The 19698-nt window shown below is 41.3% G+C and overlaps 1 long non-coding RNA gene across 1 annotated transcript in view; it reads left to right on the top strand.

The window, feature by feature from the left end:
* The window catches only part of LOC118895202, a 44901-nt gene extending 25873 nt beyond the window's left edge, over positions 1-19028 (top strand). The window contains exon 3 of the long non-coding RNA XR_005019903.1: positions 17363-19028. This is a non-coding gene — a long non-coding RNA (uncharacterized LOC118895202). The remainder of the gene's footprint in view (positions 1-17362) is intronic.
* The last annotated feature ends 670 nt before the right edge of the window (positions 19029-19698 follow it).

The raw sequence follows: 19698 nt of genomic DNA, 5'->3' as shown, positions 1-19698 counted from the left end.
ACTATACATAGAGAATCCTAAAGATGCCACCAAAACTATTAGAGCTAATCAATGAATTTGGTAAAGTTGCAGGATACAAAATTAATGCACAGAAATCTCTTGCATTCCTATACACTAATGACAAAAGATCAGAAAGAGAAATTAAGGAAACAGTCCCATTTACCACTGCAACAAAAAGAATAAAATACCTAGGAATAAACCTACCTAAGGCGGTAAAAGACCTGTACTCAGAAAACTATAAGACACTGATGAAAGAAATCAAAGATGACACAAACAGATGGAGAGATATACCATGTTCTTGGATTGGAAGAATCAATATTGTGAAAATGACTGTACTACCGAAAGCAATCTACAGATTCAATGCAATCCCTATCAAATTACCAGTGGCATTTTTTACAGAACTAGAACAAAAAAATCTTGAAATTTGTATGGAGACACAAAAGACCCCGAATAGCCAAAGCAGTCTTGAGGGAAAAAAACGGAACTGGAGGAATCAGACTCCCTGACTTCAGACTATACTACAAAGCTACAGTAATCAAGACAATATGGCACTGGCACAAAAACAGAAATATAGATCAGTGGAACAGGATAGAAAGCCCAGAGATAAACCCATGCACCTATGGTCAACTAATCTATGACAAAGGAGGCAAGGATATACAATGGAAAAAAGACAGCCTCTTCAATAAGTGGTGCTGGGAAAACTGGACAGCTACATGTAAAAGAATGAAATTAGAACACTCCCTAACATCATACACAAAAATAAACTCAAAATGGATTAGAGGCTGAAATGTAAGACTGGACACTATAAAACTCTTAGAGGAAAACATAGGAAGAACACTCTTTGACATAAATCACAGTAAGATCTTTTTTGATCCACTTCCTAGAGTAACGGAAATAAAAACAAAAATAAACAAATGGGACCTAATGAAACTTCAAAGCAAAGGAAACTACAGTCAAGACGAAAAGACAACCCTCAGAATGGGAGAAAATATTTGCAAACGAATCAATGGACAAAGGATTAATCTCCAAAATATATAAACAGCTCATGCAGCTCAATATTAAAAAAACAAACAACCCAATCCAAAAATGGGCAGAAGACCTAAATAGACATTTCTCCAACGAAGACATACAGATGGCCAAGAAGCACATGAAAAGCTGCTCAACATCACTAATTATTAGAGAAATGCAAATCAAAACTAAAATTAGGTATCACCTCACACCAATTAGAATGGGCCTCATCAGAAAATCTACAAACAACAAATGCTGGAGAGGGTGTGGTGAAAAGGGAACCCTCCTACACTGTTGGTGGGAATGTAAATTGATACAACCACTATGGAGGACAGTATGGAGGTTCCTTAAAAAACTAAAACTAGAACTACCATATGACGCAGCAATCCCACTACTGGGCATATACCCTGAGAAAACCATAATTCAAAAAGAGTCATGTACCACAATGTTCATTGCAGCACTATTTACAATAACCAGGTCATGGAATCAACCTAAATGTCCATCGACAGATGAATGGATAAAGAAGCTGTGGTACATATATGCAATGGACTATTACTCAGCCTTAAAAAGGAACAAAATTGGGTCATTTGTCGAGACGTGGATGGATCTAGAGACTGTCATACAGAGTGAAGTAAGTCAGAAAGAGAAAAAGAAATATCATATGTTAATGCATATATATGGAACCTAGAAAAATGGTACAGATGAACTGGTTTGCAGGGCAGAAATAAAGAAACAGATGTAGAGAACAAAGGTATGGACACCAAGGGGGGAAAGTGGCGGGGTGGTGGTGGTGGGATGAATTGGGATATTGGGATTAACATGTATACAGTAATATGTATAAAATAGTTAACTAATAAGAACCTGCTGTATAAAAAAATAAATAAAGTAAAATTCAAAAATTCAAAAAAATATTCAATCCTTAAAAAAAAAAAAAAAAGTTGTGAGTTTTAAGTTTTATTCCAGGTCTTACTGAGGACTATAGCCCGGGAGACAGTCACTCAGTAGCTCCGAGGAAGCTGCTCAGAAAAGGTAGAGCAGGAGTCAGTTTATACATGATTTTTGGCTGGGAAATATGTGCAGTCAAGCATATCTCTTGGTAAAAGATTATTACTGTTTAGAAAAACCGGCTCTCTCCAGTTAATGATTTTAGCACTTTTCTATGTATGAGAAGATGCAGGGGTCTGGGTTCATTAAAATTGTTCCTGGGACTTCCCTAGTGGCGCAGAGGTTAAGAATCCACCTGCCAATGCAGGGTACACAGGTTCAAGCCCTGGTCCGGGAAGATCCGACATGCCACGGAGCAACTAAGCCCGTGTGCCACAACTACTGAGGCCATGTGCCACAACTACTGAAGCCTGCGTGCCTAGAGCCCGTGCTCTGCAACAGAGAAGCCACCGCAGTGAGAAGCCTGCACACCACAACGAAGAGTAGTCCCACTTGCCCCAAGTAGAGAAAGCCTGAGTGCAGCAACAAAAACCCACCGCAGCCAAAAAAATAATTAATTAATTAATTAATTAAAAAAAAATTGTTCCTAAGGTATATCTCTAACTATCTAAAGGACCTGCTTGTCCAAAGTACAGGGTAACTTATCATGTTATCATCATGTTATCATGAATTTCCTCTTTGTGCGCTGTTGATCGGTAGGTGACTGCAGTGGGTTAGGACTTAATCCTTGTAGAACTGGGTGGTGAGCAATGCTCTGTGTTTTTTTTTTTTTTTTTAATTAATTTTTATTGGAGTATAGTTGCTTTACAGTGTTGTGTTTCTACTGTAGCTCTGTGTTCTTTGTTTACAATTTTATTCTAAGAACAATGAAAAGCTATTGCAGGGTAAGCAACCAAAAACAACATCTGACTTATGTTCTTAAATATAAAATACATTTAAAAACATAGAATATAAAACATAAAATAGCTGCTGGGTGGAGAAGAAGGTTCTACTATCTCCCCATGACCTCCTTGCTGTAGACAGATGGGTCCCATCAAAACAGCAGGAGTGGGAAACTGTGCCCTTTCAATCCCACTCCTCATAACCATGGGCGTCTTTTCTTTCTGCATCCCAGCACTGTGGAAAAGCCCTGTGTATGTGTGAAGAGAGTTGAGGCACCCCAGGAGAACTTAGGTTTTGGGTCCCCAAAGGTGGGGTGAATTTTTCTCTGAGCTCCTTTCCCAGACTTTGAGGTTCCCTGGTCTAAAGGAAAGTCCTAGCTGCTTGGGTGATGACTCAATCATCTGGCCACAGGACTTGTGTCACCAAGTCATATAGTCTCCAACAGGAACTGAAGAAATGTTACTTCATGATAATGAAAATGACAGTGAATAATGAAATAGGAGCAAAATACTGGATGAAATTACCAAAAAAAGAAAAAAAGAAAAAAATCAGCAAGTAGCAGGAAGATGCTCTCTAAGGCTTTTGAACTAGCAAAGTATAAAGGGAATTAAAAAACCCAGTCATCCCAGAAAACTTGATAGATTATTTTATTTTCTCAAACATAGTTTGACACATAAATGAACTTAAAGTAACTTTCTTTTCTGAAGTAAATTTGCAGCGGTGTAAGCAAAGTCTTTAGGATGAGGATATGATTTATTCATGTTTCTCTAATGTGCCTATGACTCTCTATCCAATTTATTCATGACATGACTTTCTATTTTATAAATCTCAAAATAAACAAGGATGGATTTAATTTTTTAAGGAACCCATGTTTTTTAGAGTATTGAAAACGGAAGTGGAACGTTAGCCATATTTTCTTTTTTTTTTTTAGCCATGTTATCTTTATTCTCTCTCTTTTTTTTTCCTTTTAAGGAAAGTAGATTGAGAGTCAATCCTTTTGTTATAAACTGATGAAGTGGGGACTTCCCTGATGGCACAGTGGTTAAGAATCCGCCTTCCAATGCAGGGGATGAGGGTTTGATCCCTGGTTGGGGAATTAAGACCCCACATGCCTCAGGGCAACTAAGCCTGCGTGCCGCAACTACTGAGCCCGCACACCGCAACTAGAGAGAAGCCCGTGTGCCACAACGAAAGATCCCACATGCCACAATGAAGATCCCGCGGGCTGCAACTAAGACCCGATGCAGCCAAATCAATCAATCAATCAATAAAAATAAACTAATGAAGTAAAAATTCTTATATCTGTACGTATGTGTCTATATATGTAGATACATACATCTATATCCATTATCCCAAATTAGAAAACATGAAACTATTTCCACTGCTTTTGCATTTGGGACAGGCATTGAAGTTGGATCTTATTTTCCAGGTACTTCACTTAAACCTCCAGAGTGTCTAATAAAACCATTTATTTTAAACCTACATCTTCTGGGCAGCTCCTAAAGAAGAAATACAAATGACAAAACAAAATAAAGCATATCAACTCCACCAGTAGTTAAAGAAAAGCAAACAATAGCAACTACTACCAAAAAAACCCCCTAATTATTTCTCACATATCTTATTGATAAAGGGGGAAAAAAAGATAATACCCAGTGTTTGCAAAGTGATGGTGGGGTAATGTATTTTTTTAGAATGTGGTTTGACCATATGTATCAGAATTTTATTTATTTTTTCATGTATAAGGAAATTCATGTGTAGAAGCTATGTAAATTAACTTGTTCAGGATACCTAGGTGGTAAATGGCAGGGTTAGGATTCAAATTCAGGTAGTCTGGCTCCTGTATTTTTTTTTTTTTTTTTTGGCTGTGCGTGCCACATGGGGTACGGCATCTTAGTTTCCTGAACAGGAATTGAACCCGTGCCCCCTGCATTGGGAGCACAGAGTCTTAACCTTTGGACCACCCGGGAAGTCCCCTGCCTCCCATATTTGATCTCACAATCACTGAGCTAAAGTGTCTCCTTAAAAGCGGGTCTTACAGAGAGCCCTTCAGTGCAAAGGGTGTAAAAGGCCAACCCCAGCAAGCCTAGCCTGGGGCCAGGGCTTAGTCTTTTTTTTTTTTTTCTTTTCTTTTTTTGGTTGTGCCGCACAGCATGCAGGATCTTAGTTCCCCCACCAGGGACTGAACCTGTGCCCCCTGCAGTGGAAGCTCAGAGTCTTAACCACTGGACCACCAGGGAAGTCCCTGTATCAGAATTTTAAATGAACGTACCAGCAATTCTCTTCAGAAATAATTCTAAGGAGTCAGTCACACATATGTGGTAAGTATTATGCATAATTATGTTCAGCACAGTATTATTTATTTGAATGAAACACTAGAGACAACCTAATCTTTTGTCAATATCAGATTGGGTTAAGAATATTATGATACATTCACACAATGGAATGCCTTGTGGTCAATTATATGGTCAATTATAAATGACAGCACAGATGTACACTGATACAGAAAGATTTTTTTTTTTTTTTGGCGGTATTGCCCAGCATGTGGGATCTCAGTTCCCTGACCAGGGATTGAACCCTCGCCCCCTGTAGTGGAAGCGCAGAGTCTGAACTACTGGACCACCAGGGAAGTCCGACACAGAAAGATTTATATCACATATTGTTGAATGAAAGAGGTGGTTACTAAAAAAAAAAAAAAAAAGAAAAAAAAAAGAAAGAGGTGGTGATACTGATGGCATGCATAGTATGATTTCATTTATATAAAAATGCATATTTGTGTGTGTGTGTGCGCGCGCGTGTGGATAGACAATGCTAGATAGATGTCTGAAAGGATCTTCAGAAGAGTGTTAGCAGTATTTGGTTAGATTAGTAAATCTTAGATTAGTAAATATTACCTTTGGGTACTATTCTCTCTTATGTGATTTTTTTTTCTATGAGAATATTTTTTTCTTTTTACTCTAAGAAAAACAATAAAGGTATTTTCTACTTTAGAACAGAAATGAAATAGATCAGCATCTTTAAAAATAAATAGGATTGGGACTTCCCTGGTGCCACAGTGGTTAAGAATCCACCTGCCAATGCAGTGGGCACGGGTTCAAGACCTGGTCCAGGAAGATCCCACATGCCGCGGAGCAACTAAGTCTGTGCGCCACAACTACTGAGACTGCTCTAGAGCCCGTGAGCCACAACTACTGAAGCCCACATGCCATAACTACTGAAGCCCGTGCAACTAGAGCCCCTGCTCCACAACAAGAGAAGCCACCGCAGTGAGAAGCCCGTGCACCGCAACAAAGAGTAGCCCCTGCTCACTGCAACTAGAGAAAGCCCGTGCGCAGCAACGAAGACCCAACTCAGCCAAAAATAAATAAATAAATAAATTTAAAAAATAAATAAATAGGATAAAAAGAGAAAAATAGGTATAGTTCTACACAAATAAAATTGATAACTTAGATGAAATGAACCATTCCTCAAAAAACACAATCATAACTTACCCAATACGAAATAGATAATATGACTGCCCCTATAACTATTAAGGAAGTTCAATTTATAATTTAAGAATTCCCAAGAAAGAAAACCTCACGTCCAGATAGCTTCACTGGTGAATTCTATCAAACATTTGAAGAATAGTTAATACCAATTCCATGCAATTTCTTTCACAAAATAGAAGAGAAGGAAACATTTCACAATTCTTTTCAGGAAGCTAGTATTACCTTACACCAGAACCAGACAAAGGCAGTACAAAAAAGAAAACTACAGACTATATCCCTCATGAATATTGATGAAAAGTTCCTTCACAAAATATTGGCAAATAGAATTCAGCAATATATACCAAGACTTATACACCATGACTAGGTGGAATTTATCCCAGAGATGCAAGGCTGGTTCAATATTTGAAAATCAGTCAAATTATTTACCATGTTAAGAGGCTAAAGAAGAAGAATCACATGATCATATTAATTGATGCAGAAAAGAGCATTGCAAAATTTAACACCTGTTCATGATAAAAATTCTCAGAAAAATAGGAATAGAGGAGAACTTTCTCAACTTAATAAAGAGCATCTACAAAAAACCTATAGCCAATGTTATATTTAATGGTGAAAAACTATGAGCTTTTAGTTTGCTAGGACTGCCATAATAAAGCATCACAGACTGGGTAACTTAAACAGAAATTTATTTTCTTCCAATTCTGGAGGCTAGAAGTGCAAGATCATGGTGTCAGCAGGGTGATTTCTTCTGAGCCTCTCTCCTTGGCTTGCAGGTGGCTGTCTTGTTCTGGTGTCTGCACGTGGTCTTTTTTCTATAAATCTGTGTCCTAATCTCTTTTTATAAAGACACCAGCCATATTGGATTAGGGCCCACCCTAATGACCTCACTTTAACTTATTAACCTCTTTAAAGACTTTATCTAGTCATATTCTGAGGTATTGGGGGTAGGATGTCAAGATATGAATTTTCAGCCCATAACACCCCCTAAGATCAGGAACAAGGCAAAGATAGCCACTTTCATCACTCTAATTCAATTATAATTCTAGAAGTTACAGCCAGGGCAGTAGGGCAAGAAAGGGAAATAAATGGCATACAGATTCAAAGGAAGAAATAAGACTGTCCCTATTTGCAGATAATGTGATTTACTAGTTAGGAAATCCCAAGAAGTCTACAAAAAAACTCCTAGAACTAATAATAAGTGAGTTTAGCAAGGTCACAGGATACAAGATAAAAATACAAAACTCAATTGTATTTCTGTATACCAGCAAGGAGCATGTAGACACTGAAATTAAAAATACAATACCCTTTACAGTTGCTCAAAAAAAAAGAAATACCTAATTGTATATCTAACAAAACATGTATAGGACTTGTATGCTGAAAACTACACAAAACTGATGAAAGAAATCAAAGCAGACCTAAATAAATGAAAAGGCATATTTTGTTCATGGATTGGAAGACAGCATAGCAAAGATGACAGTTTTCCTCAAATTCATATATAGGTTTAATGTAATTCCTGTCAAAATATCAGTGAGATTTTTTTTGGTAGATATAGGCAAGATTATTCCAAAATTTATGAGAAAAGGCAAAGGAGCTAGAATAGCTAAAACATTTTTGAAAAAGAATAAAGTAGGAGGAATCAGTCTACCCAGTTTCAAGACTTATACAAATCAAGACTGTGCAGTACTGGTGGAAAGATAGACAATTGATTAATGGAACAGAGTAGAGAACCCAGAAATAAGACACACATAAATATGCCTAACTGTTTCTTGACGAAGATGCAAAAGCAATTCAAAGGAGGAAAGGTAGCCTTTTTAGCACATGGTGTTGGAGAAATTAGCCATTCATAGGCAAAAGAATGAACCTTGACCTAAATCTTATACCGTACATAAAAAGCAACTCAAAATAGATCAGACTGAAGTGTAAAATTTAAAATTGTAATATTTTAGAAAAAAATAGGAGAAAATCTTCAGAATCAAGGGCTAGGCAAAGGGTTCTTAGACTTGACACTAAAAGCACAATCCTGGAGGGGAAAAACTGATACGCTGGACTCCATCAAAATTAAAACTTTTGCTCTACAGAAGACTGTTAAGAGGATGAAAAGACAAGCTCAGAGTGGGAGAAAATATTTGCAAATCATGTAGCTTACAAAGAACTAATATCTAGAATACTTAACTCTCAAAATTCAATAGTAAAAAAGCAAACAATCCAATTAGAACATGGGCAAAAATATGAAGAGACATTTCACCAAAGAAGACATACATAACTAAGCACATGAAAAGATGCTCCAGAGCATTAGCTGTCAGGGAAATGCAAATTAAAATCACAAGGAGAGGGACTTCCTTGGTGGCGCAGTGATTAAGAATCCACCTGTCAACGCAAGGGACACAGGTTCGATCCCTGGTCCGGGAAGATCCCACATGCTGCAGAGCAACTAAGCCCGTGCGCCACAGCTACCGAGCCTGCGTGCCACACCTACTGAAGCCCGTGCACCTAGAGCTCGTGCTCTGAAACAAGAGAAGCCACCGCAATGAGAAGCCTGCGCACCACAACAAAGAGTAGCCCCCGCTCACCACAACTAGAGAAAGCCCACGCGCAGCAATGAAGACCCAACACAGCCAATAAATAAATAAATAAATAAGTGTTCCTTAAAAAAAAAAAAGAAATAGTAGCTTTAAAAAAAAAAAAAAAAAATCAATCATGGGGGCTTCCCTGGTGGCGCAGTGGTTGAGAATCTGCCTGCCAATGCAGGGGACACGGGTTCGAGCCCTGGTCTGGGAAGATCCCACATGCCACGGAGCAGCTAGGCCCGTGAGCCACAACTACTGAGCCTGCGCGTCTGGAGCCTGTGCTCCGCAACAAGAGAGGCCACGACAGTGAGAGGCCCGCGCACCGCGATGAAGAGTGGCCCCCGCTTGCTGCAAATAGAGAAAGCCCTCACACAGAAACGAAGACCCAACATAGCCAAAAATAAATAAATAAATAAATTAATTAATTAAAAAAAAAATCACAAGGAGATATCATTACATGCCTGTCAGAGTCGCTAAAAAAAAAAAAAAAAAATAGTGGCAACACTAAATGTTGGCTAGGATGGGGAGAAACTGGATCTCTCATACATTGTTGGTGGGAATTTAAAATGTTACAGCCACTCTGGAAAATAGCTTGGCAGTTTCTTACCAAACTAAACATGCAACTACCATACAACCCAGCATTTGCACTTCTGGGCATTTATCCCAGAGAAATGAAGACTTATGTACAAAAACCTGTACATGAATGTTTATAGCAGCTGCATTAGTAATAGCCAAAATCTGGAAACAACCCAGATGTCCTCTGACAGGTAAATGATTAAACAGTGATACAGCCATACCATGGAGCACTACTTAGCAATAAAAAGAGAGAGCTATTGATAGTGTAAAATGCTGGATGAATCGCTAGATAATTAGATCCAAAAAAGTTACATACTGTATAATTCCATTTATATAACATTCTGTAATGACAATCTTATAGAAAAGGAGAATAGATTAATGGTTACCAGGAGGGAGGGAAGTAGATGTGGCTATAAAAAGCCACCAGGAGGGATCCTTGTGGCGATGGAGCTGTTCTGGTATTGATGACTGACTGTATCATTGTCAATATCCTGGTTGTGATGCTGTAGTAGTTTTCCAAGTTGTTATCACTGGGGGAAACTGGGTAAAGGCTACACAGGATCTCTCTGTATTATTTCTTTCCCTCTTCCTTCCTTCCTTCCTCCCTTCCTCCCTTCCTTCCTCCCTCCCTTCTTTATTTTTTAGTATTTATGTATTAATTTATTTATTTGTCTGTGCCAGGTCTTAGTTGCCGCACGTGAAATCTTTACTTGAGGCATGTGAGATCTTTTAGTTGTGGCATGCAGGCTCTTAGTTGCGGCCTGTGGGATCTAGTTCCTTGACTAGGGATCGAACCCAGGCCCCTTGCATTGGGAGCATAGAGTCTTAACCGCTGGACCACCAGGGAGGTCCCTCTGTAAATTTACAATGCTCTCACAAAAAAAGTTCAATTAAAAAAAAAGACACAATCTGCTTGCTCAGTTCTCTGCCTCCCTTTCCTGGCCTTTGCCTTGACCTGTTGGGAAGCCTTGTTCTTGTTCTTTTCCTGTGCCCCAGGAACTGTGTCAGTTCACTAGAAAGCGTTCCCAATGACACCTCCAAATATGTCAAAGGGGCCTGCTGTTTGTCAGTCCGTATGGGAAGCAGCACAAACATTTCCTCAGCAGATTTCCGTGATTTTCAGTGGTTAAAATTGGCAACAGGGACACTGGTGAATTACAACATGAATTCTCACGGGAGAACCCTAGAGGAGAAATATCAGGGTTTGGAGCTCTCTGTTGTGATCCCTAAAGCTTGGGAGGAAGTGAGTGGGGAAGAAGTTGATCAAACAGCTCTAAGGGGACTGACAGCATTTTACAGCCTTGCTGTGACTTTCTCATCTTCTCCCTTTCCCTGCCCCCACTGGAGGATGCATCTGAGTTTAGATGGTTGCCCCCCAAAATTCATCTTTTCAGTTTGCTCTTGGATTGTTTCTTTGTAGACACTGTCTTTTGTTTTTCTTTTTCTATCAGTCTTTGAATTTTTAAAGTTAAGGATTATGTGTGTATGTATATCTATCTCTATCTCATCAGGTTTTTTTTCAGTTTAATTAAACACAATTTTTTTCTTATTAGTTATCCATTTTATACATATTAGTGTATACATGTCAATCCCAATCTCCCAATTCACCCCCCCCACCCCCCCCCCCACCACCACTGTCCCCCCTTGGTGTCCATATGTTTGTTCTCTACATCTGTCTCTATTTCTGCCCTGCAAACCGGTTCATCTGTACCATTTTTCTAGGTTCCATACATATGCATTAGTATACGATATTTGTTTTTCTCTTTCTGACTTACTTCACTCTGTATGACAGTCTCTAGATCCATCCGCGTCTCTACAAATGACCCAATTTTGTTCCTTTTTATGGCCGAGTAATATTCCATTATATATATGTGCCACATCTTCTTTATCCATTCATCTGTCGATGGACACTTAGGTTGCTTCCATGTCCTGGTTATTGTAAATAGAGCTGCAGTGAACACTGTGGTACATGACTCTTTTCGAATTATGGTTTTCTCAGGGTATATGCCCAGTAGTGGGATTGCTGGGTCATATGGTAATTCTGTTTTTTAAGGAACCTCCATACTGTTCTCCATAGTGGCTGTATCAATTTACATTCCCACCAACAGTGCAAGAGGGTTCCCTTTTCTCCACACCCTCTCCAGCATTTGTTGTTTGTAGATTTTCTGATGATGCCCATTCTAACTGGTGTGAGGTGATACCGCATCATAGTTTTGATTTGCATTTCTCTAATAGTTAGTCATGTTGAGCAGCTTTTCATGTGCTTCTTGGCCATCTGTATGTCTTCTTTGGAGGAATGTCTATTTAGGTCTTCTGCCCATTTTTTGATTGGGTTTTTTGTTTTTTTTAAATTATCTCATCAGTTTTCATAAGCAAAAGGGGAAAAGGAACTCACGTTTATTGAGTGCCAATATGTTGTGCTAAGCATTTTACATTTGTTATCTAATTCTCTCGGCAAGATAGGTAACATTTCCCCCATTTTCTGGATGAGGAAATTAAAGCTCGGACAGGTTACATGACTCCTTCAAAGGTCAGACAACCGGTAGATGTCAGAGGCAGCATAACAACACAGGTCTACCTGGTTCCAGTGCCCTATCTATCTATCTATCAATCTATATCTATCTATCTTATCTTTATCTATCTATCCATCCAACCATCCATCTATCCCAGACAGTAAAAATCTACATGTTGTATATGCTGAACTGTCACTTTCACATGAATGGCATGTTAATCCTAAATTGATATATTAACTGTATTCTCTAGGGTGGCAAAATATGAGTCTTAAAGCAGGTTTCTAGCTCAGGTAAATGTTAATAAAGTGCCTTAAAGTCTTAAGTGGTCTCTTTGATGAGGAAGAGTATCTACGGCCGAATGAAAGTCCTCTGCTGATCTGCTTATGTCACTTATACTGATATGCTGTCAATCATAGAATTCTAGCACTGGAATTAGCTCAAGTTCAACCTTCCTTGTTCATAGATAAGGAAACTGAGTCCTAGAGTGGTTAATTTGCTTAACATTGCACAGTGAAAGAGTCAGGATTAGAACCCAGATCAAGTGTCTCCAGTCCTGTGCTCTTCCTAGGTTAGCACGTTGCCATAGAAAGAATACTGGGTTTACCTTCCATGCTCCTACCTCTTTTAATGGGAAAAAGCCTAACCTAGTGTTTAAGATCACATCCTCTGAAATTATCTGGCTTCACCTCCAGGATGTGTGACATGAAACAGACTACTGACTCCTCAAGACCCGTTTCCTCCTCTGTAAACTGGAATAAAAATAGTATCGGGACTTCCCCGGCAGTCCAGTGGTTAAGACTCCACGCTTCCACTGCAGGGAGCGCGGGTTAGATCCCTGCCTGGGGAACTAAAATCCCACCTGCTGCGCGGTGGCTCAGCTAAAAAAACAAAAACAAAAACAAAAAAACCCCTAATAGTACCAACCTCTTTGGACTTTGAGAAGGAATTATTGCCCGTGTGCTTAGAACAGAGCCTGGTACACAGTAAACACCTGATAAGCTTTAACTAGTATTTAAACAAGGAGTTTGAGAGGATGCCATAAAGAGATGCCAGGTGTTTATGGAGATGATTACTTTCGAAGGTGTTGGAGCCAGGTGTCTCTCTGTGTCATGCTGCCTCTGTCACGTGCTGGCTGTCTGACCTTTGGAGAAGTTACCTAACCTGACCGAGCTTTAATTTCCTCATCTAGAAAATGGGGGAAATAGTACCTCCTTTGCCGAGAGAATTAAATAGCAAATGTAAAATGCTTGGCACGATGTTCTGGCACTCAATAAACAGAAGTTCCTTTTCCCCCCTTTAAAAAAATTAATTACTTAAGTAATTAATTTTTTCGCTGTGTTGGGTCTTCGTTGTTGCGCGCGGGCTTTCTCTAGTTGCGGCGAGCGGGGGCTACTCTTCGTTGCGGTGCGTGAGCTTCTCATTGCGGTGGCTTCTCTTGTTGTGGAGCACGGGCTCTAGGCACGCGGGCTTCAGCAGTTGTGGCGCGTGGGCTTCAATAGTTGTGGCTCGCGAGTTCTAGAGCGCAGGCTCAGTAGTTGTGGCGCACGGGCTTAGTTTCTCCGCGGCATGTGGGATCTTCCCGGACCAGGGCTCGAACCCGTGTGCCCTGCATTGGCAGGCGGATTCTTAACTACTGCACCATCAGGGTAGCCCTCCCCTTTTGTTTATTGAAATGGCTATGTAGCTTTTGGTCTGAAATTCTGTCTTCTGGCAGCCAAGTGGTTGTACGGTTCAATCACCAGGAATGTGGCCATAATTTAATCTGGAACAAAAGTAGCCCTGAAACTCACTTGTTTAACCTAGAGTTAGACAAATGTAGGGGAACAGGTTTTATGTCAACTGTGCTTTTAGGACATAGGTGATGTCCATCTCATAATTAATGTCTTGTTTATTGTTTTAAGCCTTCCAGAGAACCAGTTGCAGCCTCCTGGAAAGTGTCAGGCTGTAGAGAAAAGGTCAGAGCTTCGGGTTAAGAAAACCTTAGGCAGGAGGGCTAGGGTGCTGTGTGCTACTCAAACACAGACCTTGAAGGGCTGCTGTGAGAATGAAGCTGTATATGACGTGGGGAAGAAATAATGACTAATATTTATTGAGCATTTATTATGTGCTACACATTGTTGCAGGTAACTCATTTAATTGTTACAACCACCCTGTGAGGTGGGTGCAGTCGCCGCCCTTTTGTGGATTAAAAACTCAGGCACCAAGAATTTATGTTACCCGCCCAAAGATTGCACAGCTAGTTGTGGTATGGAGTCTGGATTTAAACTTAGGCATGTGGTTCCGAAGCCCAGGCAATTAGCTGTGAAGCTTTATTGCCACCTTGGCACATAATAGATAGTAAATAAATACTAGTTTCCCATCTTTTCACCTAAGATAGGCTTGTTGAATTGGAAGCCATTTTCAAAGTAGGGGAAAATAGGACTTCCCTGGCGGTCCAGTGGTTGAGACTCGGTGCTTCCACTGCAGGGGACGCAGGTTCCATCCCTGATCGGGGAACTAAGATCCCACATGCCATGTGGTGTGGCCAAAAAAGGAAAAAAAAAAAAGGAAAAAACTAAGTAGAGGAAAATAGTGTCCCGCTGTTGCAGGAAGGGGGACCCCTTCCAGGGCCCGAGAGTGGGCTCTTGTCTAACACTCGGAAATGAATTGTCCACGGAGACACACATACTGAACAAAGCAAGAGACATTTTTGGGAAGGGGCGCCCGGGTGGAGAGCAGGAAGGTGAGGGAACCCAGGAGGACCGCTCTGTCACGTGGCTCGCAGTCTCGGGTTTTATGGTGATGGGGTGAGTTTCCCCGCTTGTCTCTGGCCGATCGCTCTGACTCAGGGTTCTTCCTGGTGGTGCACGCATCACTCAGCCAGGACGGATTCCAGCGAGGGGGATGCTGGGAGGTCGGTAGGACATATGGACTGGCATCTCCTCTCTCCTTTTGACCTCTCCTGAATTCTTCTGGTTGGTGACAGCTTGTTAGTTCCACATTCTTTACCAAGACCTCCTGTTGTACGATAACTCATGCAAGCGGTTACTATGGTACTTGGCCAGGCGGGTGGTTTCGGTCAGTGGTTCCCCTAACACCTCCACTTAAGAAGGAATAAATCCAGGAAATAGCTGATTAATAATGAGTGTAATTTCTTGGATTTAATGATGCAATATTAACTCTAGGAGCACAGTTGGATTTTTTAACTAGTACTTAATGAAATATGTATTTTTATGGAAAAATTTAAAACCAAAGCCACCGGAGAAGGAATGATTGTAAAAATCAGAACAGATTAAAAGTCACAGGAGGGACTTCCCTGGTGGTCCAGTGGTTAAGACTCCATGTTCCCAATGCAGGGGGCCCGGGTTCGATCCCTGGTTGGGGAGCTAGATCCCGCATGCCGCAACTAAAAGATCCCGTGTGCCACAACTAAGACCCGGTGTGGCCAAAAATAAATACATTAAAAAAAAAAAAAAAAGGCACAGGAAAGGGAATGAATATGTATTGAGCATCTGCTATGTCCCAAGCACGGCATTGGATGATTTGCCCACCTGGTTTTGTTTCATTTTCATGACATTCCTGAGAGATAGAGATTGTCCCAGTGTCTGATGAGGGAGCCGTGGTTCACGGAAGCTTGCCCAAGATCACAGATCTGGCATGTGTTGGAGCCAAGATTCAAATAACTCCCACCAGAGTCCTCAGCTGGTGGCTTCGCCCTACCCCTGCCTCTGCTCCCGAAGTCACGTGGCCATATCCCTCGTGACTCTGTGACTGCCAGGATTCACAAGTCATGAAGTGTCTTTGGCTGGAATTATTGGTGCCTGTGTGGGGTGCTATTCGCGGAAACCCTTGCGCCTCAGTACAGCGGTTGAGCGAATGCGAATGCGTGTTGAATGGAGCTTCTCCTCGGCGGCTCTGAGCCAGGATAAAGCCTCCTCTTGCTGTTCCTCTCCGCCCACAGCACTGATGTCCTGCTGCTTTCTCTGAATTTAGCAGGGATCCAAGCTTTCGACTGAGTTCTGTTCAACTTAAATGCACACAGGCCTGTGGTCACTGGAGGGCCCATGTGGTGGGCCATATTGGGGTTTATTTATATGAGCCACCAAGGAGGCTCTGACAAATGCTTTGCAAGATAGGAGTCAAGGCACACGGAGCTTTTTCTTCCGTTTCAGAGGGGAGGGATGATTATCTTTTTTTTTGGCCAACCCTGAAGGACTCCAGTCTTGAGCCCTAGGGAGCAGGGGCTGGGAGGAAAAATGGAAAGAATGGTTTGATTAAACTCTCTGTGATGGGGACCCATGTATCATGCACAATAACACAAAGGCGAATTTGAGGCCCATCCATAGAGGCCCCGGCAGCACATTGCTGAAAGTCTAAGGACAGCTGAGGTGTCCAAGGAGAGCTGAGCGGTCTCAAGTGTGACCACACAGGGGTCACACCCCGGAGGGTGAGGGACTGGGGAGTGGTCTTGAATTGAGTTTGAAGAACCCACACCAGGAAGTGAGGTAGATCCAAAGAAATAGTTTTGAGACTATCACACTGATGCTCTTTCTGCGTTGGTATGATGGAGAAAAGATGGGTTAGGGTGCGTTTTAGAATGCCTCTTCCCTCTAGAGACGTAATTTATGACCTCTTCATTTAATGGAGGAACTAGTCTCACAGATGTTAATTAAGCAGTCACACAGGTCTGTAACTTCAGACTGTGACCAGTCCCATGAAGGAGAAATACAGGGGACCCCGCTGGTATATAAAGGGGAATCTGATCTGGCCTGGGGGTGAGAGACTAATAAGGAAAGTCTTCCCTGGGGATGCGATGTTTGCCTTGGCGGTGGTGGGATGGGAAGGTGCAAAGATCCTGAGAACAAGTCAGATAAATTACAAACTGTGGGAGGGGGAGGAGGAGAAGACTCAAAGGATGTTTCTTCTCTGATTTGCATTTTAAAATGCAGAGTTGCATTTGTGAAAGCAGGAGTTAGTGCTGGAAGGGTCTGTCTTGCACAGTTGGTCGACTTTGCCTTTCAGGGCGTATGGACCGGGGGCGTCCAATACCCTGGACTCTATTTATGCCTCAGTCACCGACAGATTGCATGACTTTAAGCAGGTTTCATAACCTCCATTTTTCTACATGTGGAGGAGGGCAGAGAGAGGAGTGGAATCTGTCTGATGATCTCTACAATTCCTTCTGGTGCTTAAAAAAAAAATCTAATAGTAGCTTTTCAAGAGCCCTCTGATATTGCACTTTTAGAGAAAGGGCTTGTTCCATTCACTTCATAATTCCTCATAAATGTCCAACCTTTCCCTTTGACTCTCAGAATAGGCCTTAGGAGAGTAGAGTCTATTTTGCCATCATGTAAGATTTCATTATTTTATTGAACACACGTTGTCATTCATTACTTACCGCCTGGTCTAGGTGCTGAGTTTCAAAGGAAGAATAGGATGTGTCATCACCCCCACCAGCTAACCCCAGTCCACTGTCAGCTCAGAGGACAGACGTTATCAGGTAATTGCAGCATAAAGTGATAAGTGCATTGCTAGAGATACAGAGAAGGTATTAAAGGAGATTAGAGGAAGGCCACCTAATGCACGTGCAAGAGTAATGTAGTTGGTTATACCTGGAGATCAGTACTAGGTGTGTGCAGCATAGTGGGTGCTTATAAATGGATGTGGCTGAACAAATGAATTGTGTTGCTGTGATTCTAACTTCAAATGGTTTGGTGGCTGATTCCAAGACCCCTTTATTGCTCTTTCATGTCATAAAAGAAAAACAATTTAATAACGGTTGCGGTTGTTATGATTATAAAGCGCCACCAGGTGCTTTGCACATTCACATGGGTATTTACCTGCACTTTATTTTTTTCCTCAACTTTTCATTAAGTGATTGTTTCTACCATTAATCTTTCTTCCCAGAGACGAGAAAGACCGCCTTTGGCCATTTTCATCGTGTTGTGTTAAATCTTAGGAAAAAAATGAGTTCAATGTATGTAGCACAAGAGACAGGTAGGAGACTAACAGCTGGGGTAGAGAAATTCAATAACAGTTTTCTCCCCGAGGATGGGAGCAGGGCGGGTGTTATGAGCCTGGGAAATGGTGCACTTATTGCTAAGCTGCGGAGAGAGCAGGGTTGAAAGAGTAGAGTTTTCCCCTCTCCCTTTAATTTGCGCTGAACACTTGCTCTGGTAAAAAAGTGGGAATGGAAGCCCTAACTGCAAAGCATCAACTTCAGAAGAAAAAAATGTTACTTTTATGCTGCCCATGAAAACATTTACCTGCTCCATATGCTTCAGTACTTATCAGAGAAAGAGGAATTTGCCCAATGAAAATGGAGAGCTCGTTTCTGAAAAATTGTTTTCCATAAATCTTGCAAATGACTGAGCTCAAATATTCTAGGTTGTAGCCAGAGCGACCCCCAGGGAGTGATTATCAGGGAAATAACCATGACCAACAAAAGGATCTTGCACAGATCTGACTAGTGACACCAGGAGGTGACCTTTCTGTGAAGGAGGCATTCGCCTGCATTGCCAGGAGCTCTGTAATTAATGGGGCACCGGAGATTGCCTTCTTCTCTCTAAGCTGCTAATTATTCCTCCCAGAGACGCACATCAGGAACTACATCCAGGATGTCATGTTCTGACTACTGCTCTGTGGGCGGAATCTGATGAGTGTATGAGGGGCTAAGTTGACTAAATCCCAATACTCCCCTCCTGTGGTCCTTTCTTTTCTCCCAAAGTGGTCCCACTTGAGGAAAGCTATGGTGATTAAGCAATACTTACAGTTTCTACTTTCCTTTTTGGGGGGAGATTCATGATTTCATTAGCAATATCATGAGTATCAAATATACGGAATGGTTTGGAACTCACAGATTGTTTTGCTTCCTTTTTACTCGTATGTCTGGGGTGGTTAGTATGATGTGAGAACACTACCCCCCGTCGTCAGGGTAGGTGAAAACCTACCTGCAGGGCTGCTGTGTGCGGTTGTACATGTTGTGCCCTGCACGAGGATGCCAGCCAAAGGGGTGAGTGGGGGCCTGAAATCCAGTGGTTCCAGAGTCTGAATTCTTCTTCTTTTTTTTAAAAAAGATATTTATTTATTTATTTATTTGCCTGTGCCGGCTCTTAGTTGTGGCGTGTGGGATCTTTAGTTGTGGCACATGGGATCTAGTTCCCCGACCAGGGATCAAACCCGGGCCCCCTGCATTGGGAGCGTGGAGTCTTAACCGATGGACCACCAGGGAAGTCTTCAGAGTCTGAATTCTTAACTATACACCATATTGACTTTATAAACTAACAGTGTACTGGGCTTTCATGTCCTGGCAACCAGCTTTATCGTTTAGCAGCTAGCAGTCATTGAAGCCCTGGGAGAATATGATGGTTGAAGCAAAACATTTCAAACCAAAAATTAAGTTTGATACTAGGATATTGTCTGTGATCAGTATATGCTGGAGAAAGAGTCATTTGCCCTGGTACACCATACCATGTTTTACTTCTCCCATTCAATGTGAAGGTCTAATGGTAAACGGATAGGATTGTTTATTCACAATCTCAGCATTATAGTTAACTTTTTGTTAAAAAAAGGATTTGACTACTAGTTGGCAAAGTACGAAGCTTCAGTTCAATTAGCAACAATATTTGGCAGTCAAGAGATATTGGGGACTTCCCTGGTGGCACAGTGGTTAAGAATCCACCTTCCAGACTTCCCTGGTGGTGCAGTGGATAAGAATCCACCTGCCAATGCAGGGGACATGGGTTC

The sequence above is a fragment of the Balaenoptera musculus genome, chromosome 5, assembly GCF_009873245.2.
Source record: "Balaenoptera musculus isolate JJ_BM4_2016_0621 chromosome 5, mBalMus1.pri.v3, whole genome shotgun sequence".
NCBI lineage: Eukaryota > Metazoa > Chordata > Mammalia > Artiodactyla > Balaenopteridae > Balaenoptera > Balaenoptera musculus.
Note: the sequence above shows the minus strand (reverse complement) of the source record. Positions and strands in the feature narration are given on the sequence as shown.